The 10,365-nt window shown below is 42.0% G+C and overlaps 1 protein-coding gene across 1 annotated transcript in view; it reads left to right on the top strand.

Moving 5' to 3' along the window:
* Positions 1-10,365, top strand: part of LOC116320693 — a 147,166-nt gene that overhangs the window by 28,530 nt on the left and 108,271 nt on the right. The gene's annotated exons all lie outside the window — the stretch shown is intronic.

Raw genomic sequence — 10,365 nt, 5'->3', positions numbered from 1 at the left:
TCCTCTGCCTGAGTGTGAATACTGAAGCCTACATGCTGCATGGGGTCAGCTGCACAGATGGACAGTATCCTGGACCGGAGAGAGCAGAACCACAGTCGGAGCATAAAGGTCTGACACTGTCATGTAGCCTGAACAAGGAACAGTGGAAATCTCTTTTATGGTAGTTTAAATGAATCAACACCCCCTAATTATACTAACTGTCTGATTTTTTTTTTTTTTTTCTTTTACAGGCGTTAACCCTCAGATACAATAACCAAAACCTCTATGAGGTGTACATTAAGAATCCAGGCAGTGAACTCATACTTGCACTCCTGCACACTGAACCACTTGTTGGTGAACCTGATGACCCACTTTGGATCTGTGAAATTCGAAAAGGTCAGTGGATATTAAACAATATTAACTATGGAAGTAAGACATGAAATGAAACAAAGGAAAATGAGTTATATTCCATTTTATGACACCAAGTTGAAAAGTGTGTGTAGCAGTTTGATGTATGTGCTTACCTTCCAATTAAACTATAATATGATTTTTTTTCATTTCCTTTGACAGAAGATGACCATCCAGAGTCTGGTTATGTCAAAGGTAAAAAATTACACGTAAAAAAGTACCATGAATTACCTGCTGGAGGCATCCACTTCAATTATGAACTGAAGAGAAGGGTCAGACTAGATTATGCCAGAATGGGAGCCAAAGCAAACAATGTTTAGATGGTCAGAAGCATGCTGTGCAGAGGTGCTCCACTGTAAAAGTTTCTTGGGAGAAGTTCAGCAGGTTAGCAGGGAAAGAGCTTTGCAATAGTCCCTGATGAAATCAGTGAGAGTTCACCATCGCATGAATCATTATCTTGGCTGGATCAACTCTTATGTGACCAAAAGGAACCCGACGAATGAAACAGAATAAACTTGAAATTCACATTTCTCCCTCTTGACTAACAAACAGTTTTCTAAGAGTCTTTGTAATACCTGATGGATATGATGTGTGTGGTTGGCTCGGGTTTAGACAGTCAAAGTCAAGTGAAAGTAAACTTTATTGTCATCTCAGCTATATACAGTTCAGTATATAGAGAGACGAGACGATGAGGCTCCAGTTCCATACAGTGAAAAAGAACAACAATAAATATAGGAAGAGTGAGAATAGGAAGAATAAATATATATACACTTTAATACTGAGGTAAGGGGAGTAAATATACACTTTGAGGTAAAAAGGGTTAATAACAGTCTAAAATGTACAATTGAGATTTAAAGTGACTTTGAAGTGGTTTAAATGACCAACATAGCAGCTTTACAGTTTACAGTGTGAGTGCTTTAAAGTAACCATGAGTGAAATAAAGTGATCAACATGTGCAGGATTCCTGAGAGTAGGACTGTCCATAGAGCAGCATCTGTATTTACAAAAGCAGTGGTCTGTGGAGTCCATTGGTCAGTTAGTGGTTTGTGTGGTTGTGTGTGGTGGGGGGCAGTGGGGGAGCCGGTAGTGAGTTCAGGAGTCTGATGGCTCGTGGGAAAAAAGCTATCTCGCAGTCTGGAGAATCAGACCCCGATGCTGTGATAGCGTCTGCCAGATGGAAGGAGGGAAAAGAGTGTATGTGAGGGGTCAAGCACGATGCAGGAGGCCTTACTGATGCAGCACTTGTGGAAGATGTCCTGTAGCACAGGGAGAGATGTTCCGATGATCTTGGCAGCTGCTTTGACGATCCGATGTAGCTTGCTGAGGTCGCCGACTTTGCATTTTCCAAACCACACGGGGATGCAGCTGGTCAGAACACTCTCTATGGTGCCCTTGTAGAACACGGTGGGGGTGGGAGGTTGGCCCGCTTCAGGCGTCTCAGGAAGTGGAGGCGCTGCTGGGCCTTTTTGGTGATGGAGGTGGTGTTGGTGGTCGAGTTGAGGTCGTCTGAGATGTGAACTCCCAGGAACTTGGTGCTGTTAACCGTCTCTACCATGTAACTACGGATGCTGAGTGGTGTGTGGGTGGAGCGAGTCTTCCTGAAATCGAAGATCATCTCCTTGGTTTTGTCCACATTCAGTGACAGTTTTCACTGCACCAGAATGACAGCTGCTGAACCTCATCTCTGTACACTGACTTGTCGTTGCTGCTGATGAGTCCAACTATGGTTGTGTCGTCAGCGAACTTGATGATGTGGTTAGAGCTGTGTAGGGCGGTGCAGTCGTGTGACAGGAGAGTGAACAACAGAGGGCTGAGAACACAGACCTGAGGAGCTCCTGTGCTCAGCCTGATGGTGCTGGAGATGTTGTCGCCGATTCAGACAGACTGAGGTCCCTCTGACAGGAAATCTACTATCCAGGTGCAGAGAGAGGTGCTCAGTCCCAACTTGCTGAGTTTGTCCAACAGTTTTTGGGGGATAATGGTGCTGAATGCTGAGCTAAAGTCTATGAACTGCAGATGAAAATATTTAGAAGAGATTAAGATGAAGTGCTTAGGGTAGTCCTGGATTAAACAGAGCTTGGATGATTGTCAGGTCTTGGTGGGTAATTTGATTTAAACCTCTGCAGTTTATGCAGAAACAAAGTATCTTTATAGACTCTGTGAGTTCTGATTCAACCCGCTGAGACTGATTTAGGCGATTTTCAGTGAAACTCTGAATTTATGACAATGAATCCTACAAAATGTTTTTTGGCATCATATAATCACTGAATCTCATTCTGTGAACGAGTTCAACATGAAATGTAATCAGATTACAAGTAGATTGTCTGCAGCTCCTTGTAAAAGTTCACTTTTACAGCTGTTACATTTTACAGCTGGACATTTTTCCTGATTATGACAAATCGATCACAGAGCAGTGTGTTGTGTGTTTAAAGGTTTGTGTAGATGAGTTTTATTTAAACAGTTACTGCTGCATCATCTTACAGTAAATATTCCAGGCACTTAAACCTACACAGTAACACAGGTGTGAACAGGAACAAAGGAAGAAATTACAAACAGAAAGCCACACGAGGAACTAACCTCAAAAAATTAAACCTGCTTAACTTTATGAAATGTTAAATTTGCAAGGAAGATCAAAAAATGATGTTTTTGTAACTTTTGGATCAGTATTTACACAATAAAATATATTTTATAAATTTGGCCTTTTCTCTCCTTGGTGTTCTTAATGTTTAGTCTTTTGTTAAGAAAAGTAGAGGGGATTTGATGGTTATTTTTGTGTTCATAAGATATTATGTACTTTGATAAGCACATGTAGTGTTATGAGCTATAGAAACATCTACAGCAAATAATGGGCCGGGGTTTGGATCTGAGCCTGAAGACGATGATGCACCGAAGTGTTCACACTGATGGGACTCCTCCTGTCCCACTCATCTCTCTGTGAACTCAGCAAACTAAATACACAGATCAGTCCTTATGAAGATTTTCTGATTCTGATCTCAGTCTTTTAATATTGGGTATCTTTTGAGCCGCATCATGTTTGACACATCTTCACTTTAAACCCTCTTCTGAGTGTCAGCAACATTTCTCTTACTTTATGTCCTGGCTGTTTGATCACAGAGCAGTCGATTACAGATTCATTTGCTTCGTTATTTTGTGACAAACACATTAGTTAGTGAGAATATTTCTTTTTAATTTCTTTCCTCCGTCCTCAGAGAAACACTCTGTGGATGAAGATCTCTCTGCACAGATGCAGAAAGTAAGTTTAAAATATCAGTAAATTAAAAACAGTCCTGATTAAATTGTATTAATCTGTTATCCACGAATAAAATCATTTCCAAATCATGTCACTTTGTCTGTTTTCAATTTTGCCAGGCATTAACAGTCCAATCAGACAGAGAGAAGGTTTTGGGAATGTTGGAAGATCTGAAAAAGGACGAACTTGAAAAGTTCAAGTGGTTCCTGCGGGACTGTGATGTTTTGGTGGAGCTCCAACCCATCCCAGAGAGCCGACTGGAGAAGACCAGCACCTGTAACCTGGTGGATCTGATGTTGCAGACCTACACAGAAAAGTCTGTGGAGGTGACCAAGAAGGTTTTGAAGAAAATTAACAGGAATGATCTGGTGCAGAAGTTGTCAGACAGCAGCTCATGATCCAAAGGTAACAATCAAAATGGCATCATTGATTTCATAAATATTTTACTTAATCAAGGATTAGGGAGGATTACTGTGCTGTTCTGTTCTCGGTTTTTATTTTAATATTTAATCTTTTTATTTTATTTTAGCTTTGTTCTGTTATTTTTTTTATTTTCTGCTGAATTCAGGTTTAAACATGTAGAAATGATCTGACAGGGATTTCCTTCACCTTCTTTCATAGTAACACATTCTCCAAAAGTTGATCGGGGAAACCTGCAGTCAGCTGAGACTGAAACGTTTCTCCCACCGAAAATGTCCAGATGAACAGAATCAATGTTTGGAGATTTACTTGCATCAACACATAGTAACACATTCTGTTTGTTTCTAGCAACACAGACTGTTGTGCTTTTCTTTCTTTTCATTTATATACTTTCAAATTTAAGATAATGGGATCATCATGTTTACAGATATTCACTGTGAGATAAACACTCAGGTTGTTGCTGTTTTGTGTGTTTTGTTTTTTAACTCTTGTATTGTGTGATGTCATTGAGGGGGGATTATCCTAACAGTGGTGATCTCCAATTCTGGCCCTTATCACAGAAGCTCCACCCACTTGTCCCTCAAACCTTCTGTTTTGGGGAAATGAACTGGCGCAAAAACAAAGAAACAACATACAATGAAGATCACTTAGTAAGTTGATTACTGTACCTTTTTTTTTTTTTTTTTAAAGAGGTGAGTTGTTAGGTCAGTCTTTATTTTCCTACAGGATATGTCTGTGAAGATTCTCAGTCATCCAGGTCATCGTAGTCTAAGGAGCTTGGAAAGAAAAGCGTCTGGATTTCTTTAAGTTTCCTTGAAGACATTTCATCAAGAAGCTTCTTCAGTTCTAAGAGCAACTGGTGGAGAGTCCCAGATTTTAAGCCCCATGGGGGTCATTTGATTGTTGGGTTTTTCTCTGTATGTATTATTGTAGGGTCTACAGTACAATATAAAGCACCTTGAGGCGACTGTTGTTGCGATTTGGCGTAATATAAATAATACTGAATTGAATTGAATTGGGAGCGTTCCCAAGAGGGTCATGGACCCAGCTATTGATCATCTACCTAATCACACCAGCCAAGGTGTGAAAACAGGTGTAGGTCACAATTAGCAAAGGTTTTTGAGTAAACCCATAGTGAAACCTAGCCCTACCCTATCATGTGATTTACTGAGGTCAGTAGGCCCAGGATGTGAGTGGGCGGTAAGGCATCTGGGAAGGATCTCAAAACTGGATTATAGATGGCCGACAGTTGGTGTCATAAACCAGATGAAGAAGCTTCTCGGATGAGAGGTGAAACATCTTCAAAGAAATTTAAAGAAGTCCTGGCACTTTTCTTTCCAAGCTCCTTAGATTCCTACAGGATCATTTTGATTTGCAGCATCAGTCAGTAAAACTGAAATATCAAAAAATGAGAAAAATCAACACATAAATAATAGTTAAATGACTAAAAGTACATTAAAATGATGGAACCAGTCAATAAGAAACATTACAAACATCAGAAATGTCAGACCGGGACTGGATGGCTTTGTTTACACAGAACTGGATGTTTCCTGACTCTGAGGACTTTATTCGTCTAAGAAGCTCAAACTGTTCCTAAATGTGTCCTTATATTTTTACTTGTACATGCAAATTTTTGTATGGTTTAATTGTTATTAAAGACTCATTTTTACGCTTGTTATCTGGTTCACTTGTCCATTTAAACTCCAGCCTTTCTGGAGCGTTCAGTTCTACAAAGGCTGATCAGCGTCAGCTCCATCAACTCCATTTTAATCCAGCAGCACGAAGAACGAGCGTCAGTGAGGTGTGTGATATTTATCTTAATCATTTAACCCAGTTTATATTTTCCACACATCCATTATCCTTATTAGCCTATCCCAGCTACCATAGAGCGAGAGGCGGGGTACACTCTGGACGGCAGTCTATTACAGAGAGACAGACAACCATTCACACCTATGGGCAGGTTAGAATCACCAGTTAACTAAACCACACTAACTGCATGTCTTTGGACTGTGGGAGGAAGCTGGAGTACTCGGAGAGAACCCAACACAAACAGACAGAACATGCAAACTCCACACAGAAAGGTCTGGGGGGTGGAGTCGAACCCAGGACCTTCTTGCTTTGAGACAGTGTTAACCACTGCACCCCTATATTGTCCTTAATAGATAATAAACTTGTAACCTTAGCAAGTTTTATAGTTTACCTTTAAAAGACAAAAATGAATTGTTGAGCTGTAACTTCACAGGAACAAAATGCAGGTGGCAATAACTGAAGATATGAAAATGTAACCTGTGATGTTGGATATCTTCTGTGTGAATCTGTGTGTGAATGGGTGGATGACTGGATGTGTAAAGCGCTTTGGGGTCCTTAGGGACTAGTAAAGCGCTTTACAAATACAGGCCATTTACCATTTCATTCAAAGTTGCTCAAAATCATTTAATGATATATTCAAATATATCATTAAATGATATTTAAATATCTATATTTAAACATGTGAAACTAATTTCAACATGAAGTGCTGTCAGAAAACATTCAGACTATCTGCAGCTTAATTAAGAGTGAAGTAAAATTAGTCAAATTTAGCCTAGTAAGTTCTTGGGCTTCCACTCCTGCTTTTTTTTTTTTAAACATTCTGTCTAATTAGATCTTGGGAGGGACACATGGAGAGGATGGAGAGCAGACAATACATGCCTGCAGGTCCTCTGATGTTAAATGAAGTTCACCTGCCACACTGGATCTGCATAGGTAAGAGAATTAGAATTCAACTTTATTGTCATTGCACATGTCACAAGTACAAGGCAACGAAGTGCAGTTTGCATCCATCCAGAAGTGCTTTGTAATATATCTATATTATGGCTAAAGTATATATTAGCAATAATATAAATATATTACAGAAATGGATCTGTTATAGGTATGAGGGGACAAAATATGTGTCTATTATGGGTATTTTACAATGTACACGGTATGAAGATATGTTATGAATATGCTATAAGTATGTACAGGCTGTAGTGGTGTACAAGCTATGTACAGTCTATGAACAGGATATAAATATGAAAACTATACAGAAATATGAACTATGCAAGTTATAAACAGTTGTAAACAGTTGTAGAATTATAATTATCGTATTGTACAGAATGATTGTCTACACAGCATTTACAGTAGTGCAGTTAAGATAAGTGAGATATGTGGATAATTTCTACAGAGGCTACATAAAGTGTTAGTGGTTGTGAGTGGTGGTTCAGTCCATGTTATTATTGCGTGTATGAGGGTACAGTTATCCATTTGTTTGTTTTTGTCCATTGTGTGTGTGTGTGGGTGGTTGTGGGTGTGTGTATGTTCAGTCCATTATTTTAACGTGGGTCAGATGTCAGGAGGCAGAGTTCAGGAGTCTGACAGGTGTAGGGAAGAAGCGGTTCTGGTACCTGGTGGTCTTAGTCTGGAGGCTCCTGTAGCGCCTCCCAGAGGGCAGGAGGGTGAAGAGTCCATGTGATGGGTGACTGGGGTCTTTGATGATTTTCCCAGCCCTTTTCAGACACTGCTTCCTGTAGATGTCATTTATGGCAGGAAGTGGTGCTCCAGCGATGCGCTGGGCAGTTTTCACGACCCTCTGCAACGCCTTCCTGTCTGAGGCAGAGCAGCTCCCATACCAGACTGTTATACAGTTGGTCAGGATGCTCTCGATGGTGCAGCGATAGAAGTTCACCAGGATGTCTGAGGACAGGTGGTTCTTCCTCAGAGTCCTCAGGAAGAAGAGGCACTGGTGAGCTTTCTTGACCAGCTTGGAGCAGTTGGTCGTCCAGGTGAGATCCTCGGAGATGTGGACTCCCAGGAATTTGAAGCTGCTAGCACGCTCCACAGCCATCCCTTTAATGCAGATGGGTGGATGTGGGTCCACATTCCTCCTGTAGTCCAAGATTGGCTCCTTGGTCTTCTCGGTGTTGAGCAGCAGGTTGTTTGTGTCGCACCACTCAGCCAGACGATCCACCTCCTCCCTGTAGGTGGCCTCATCGTTGTCATTGATGAGGCGAATCACCATGGTGTCGTCTGCAAACTTAATGATGGTGTTGGAACCATTGGCAGGCCTACAGTCGTGGATGAAGAGGGAGTAAAGGAAAGGGCTCATCATACAGCCTTGTGGTACACCGGTGTTCATTGTGATTGTAGATGAGCAGTGGTTATTCAGCCGGACATGTTAGGGCCGGTTGGTCAGAAAGTCCAGTAACCATTTGCACTTGAGGGAACTGATTCCTAGGTCTGTCACTTTCCTGATGAGAACCATTCAAGGTTCTTCTGTAAGTTTCAAGATCTCTCCCATAGCACACCCAGAGTAAACTTACACAATCAATAATGCCTTCGCTACAAGTCAGCACTTTCAGAACACACCTACCCCATATTCTCTCTCCAAAGGAAATACAAACATTTTCAAGGCATCCCATTATCAGCTGTTAGAAAAGCAGCTCCACTACTGCTCATAGGCTCTGATCATACCCACCTTATTATGCCTATTGCACCAGTTAAACATGGACCATTAGGATCTCCTACAGCAGTCAAAATCCACTTAGGATGGATACTCCAAGGTCCGATCACAGACGTCCAATCCCAGAGCAGTTCCATTCATGCCCAGTGTTTGTTCACATCTTTCATTTCCGGTTCAGGAGAACCACTCAGCACATCCTTGTGTCCGCTGATGGCTCTGAGTCCGTTCAGCGACCTCCTACTCTACCATCAGCAGTTTCTACGTCGTCGCCTGCAGTGCCGCCATCACCAGTTCCACTGCCTGTGGCTGCCATTCTGCCAGAGGTCAGGGCACCGCTTGGTCATGCCTTACCTGGTCCTGCCTCTGCCAAGCCCCGTACATTGTGCCCAGCGCCTGCAAAACTGCCCGACGGTCTGCAGTATTGTGCCTGCGGCTGCATCACTTGAGGTCGGCCTCCGGACCTGCTTTGCCGCCATTGCTGGCTCCACGGTTGACCCCCTGAACTGTTTGGCCCATAGGAAAGTGACACGCCTCCTAAAGAGCCCAGATGACCGCATCAGAACTCTAGAAGTCCTCTTGCAGAATAAAACCTATATCCAACCTGTCGCCTGTCTGATCCCCTGCCCCCGCTTCCTGACAAAGATCAACTCTAACCACTTATTTTTCACTAGAAATATGGGGGCGGATGTTGTAAAGACTCACCTTTCAGCACACTCACTTCACAAGATGCAGCTTGTTTCTTTTCCTCACCTTTGATTGGATGTGGTGCTTGCACTTAATTGCATTCACCTGTCACCCATTATATAAGGACAGCACTCACCTACAGCTCACTCTTACTTCACTCCCACATGGGGCGGCAGCTGAGAGTTAGCAGTCCATGTGTGTCTTTCCTTTTACTCATTATTCAATAAAACGAGAAACCTGCAAGTGATTGCTGACCGTTCATTCTCATCCTTACCGGATGAGCCCATGATGGTAACTATTTCCAACCATCTCTGAACCTTCCTTCAAAACAAGTGTTTAAACAAAAGAGAGAAGTGTGAAAATGTTCATGCCCGTCTGAGAAAAGTTTATAAAGTGTCTAGTGAGGGGTTTTACAGCCTTAAAACATCTATCATAATTGTAAAAAATAAAGTTGAATACTTTGCGGATTTCACTTATCGCGGGTTATTTTTAGAAAGTAACTCCCGCGATAAATGAGGGACCACTGTTTAGAATAAAAACATGCAATAAAACCATAAGAATAAAACACTGTACATTATTAAAAGATTAAAAAATAATAAAACACAGCAACCCATTCAAAATAAAAAGTTAAGGCATGATAGCAGATGCTGGGCAGGTGTGTCCATCTCACCTGCAGCCACATTGCAGACCACGCCCTGCCACAGGCGCCTATAAATAAAACATCTTGTCATCTTGCTGGACCCATCAGAAGATGGGTACACTGTGGTCTCTCTTTTGCATTCTTAGTGAGGTACAGATGAACATGTTAAAATGCTTTCCTTACTTCCAGGTGAGCAGAAGCAGCAACTGGTTATGTTGGTTGAAGATGTTATCGGGGACAGCTGCTTGAAGTTTTTGTCAATTGCTTCATGCCTGAAGTCAAAATGGGGGGTGCCAGGGGAAGCTGGTTGAAAGCTGTTTAATCATGCCTCCCCTGTTAGAGTAGCACGCCGGGACTCAGAAAGGGGTGGAGAGTCAGGGAGCAGAAACAGCAGCAGCAACACGCTGAAAGACTGCAGTGTTAGATGTCTTAGTCTGGTTTCTCTCCAGCCCCTCCACTGCCCTAGTAGTTACTCTGTACTGAATGGTGGAAGGCAGCGACCCCCAGGAT

The sequence above is a fragment of the Oreochromis aureus genome, linkage group 11, assembly GCF_013358895.1.
Source record: "Oreochromis aureus strain Israel breed Guangdong linkage group 11, ZZ_aureus, whole genome shotgun sequence".
Taxonomy (NCBI): Eukaryota; Metazoa; Chordata; class Actinopteri; order Cichliformes; family Cichlidae; genus Oreochromis; species Oreochromis aureus.
Note: the sequence above shows the minus strand (reverse complement) of the source record. Positions and strands in the feature narration are given on the sequence as shown.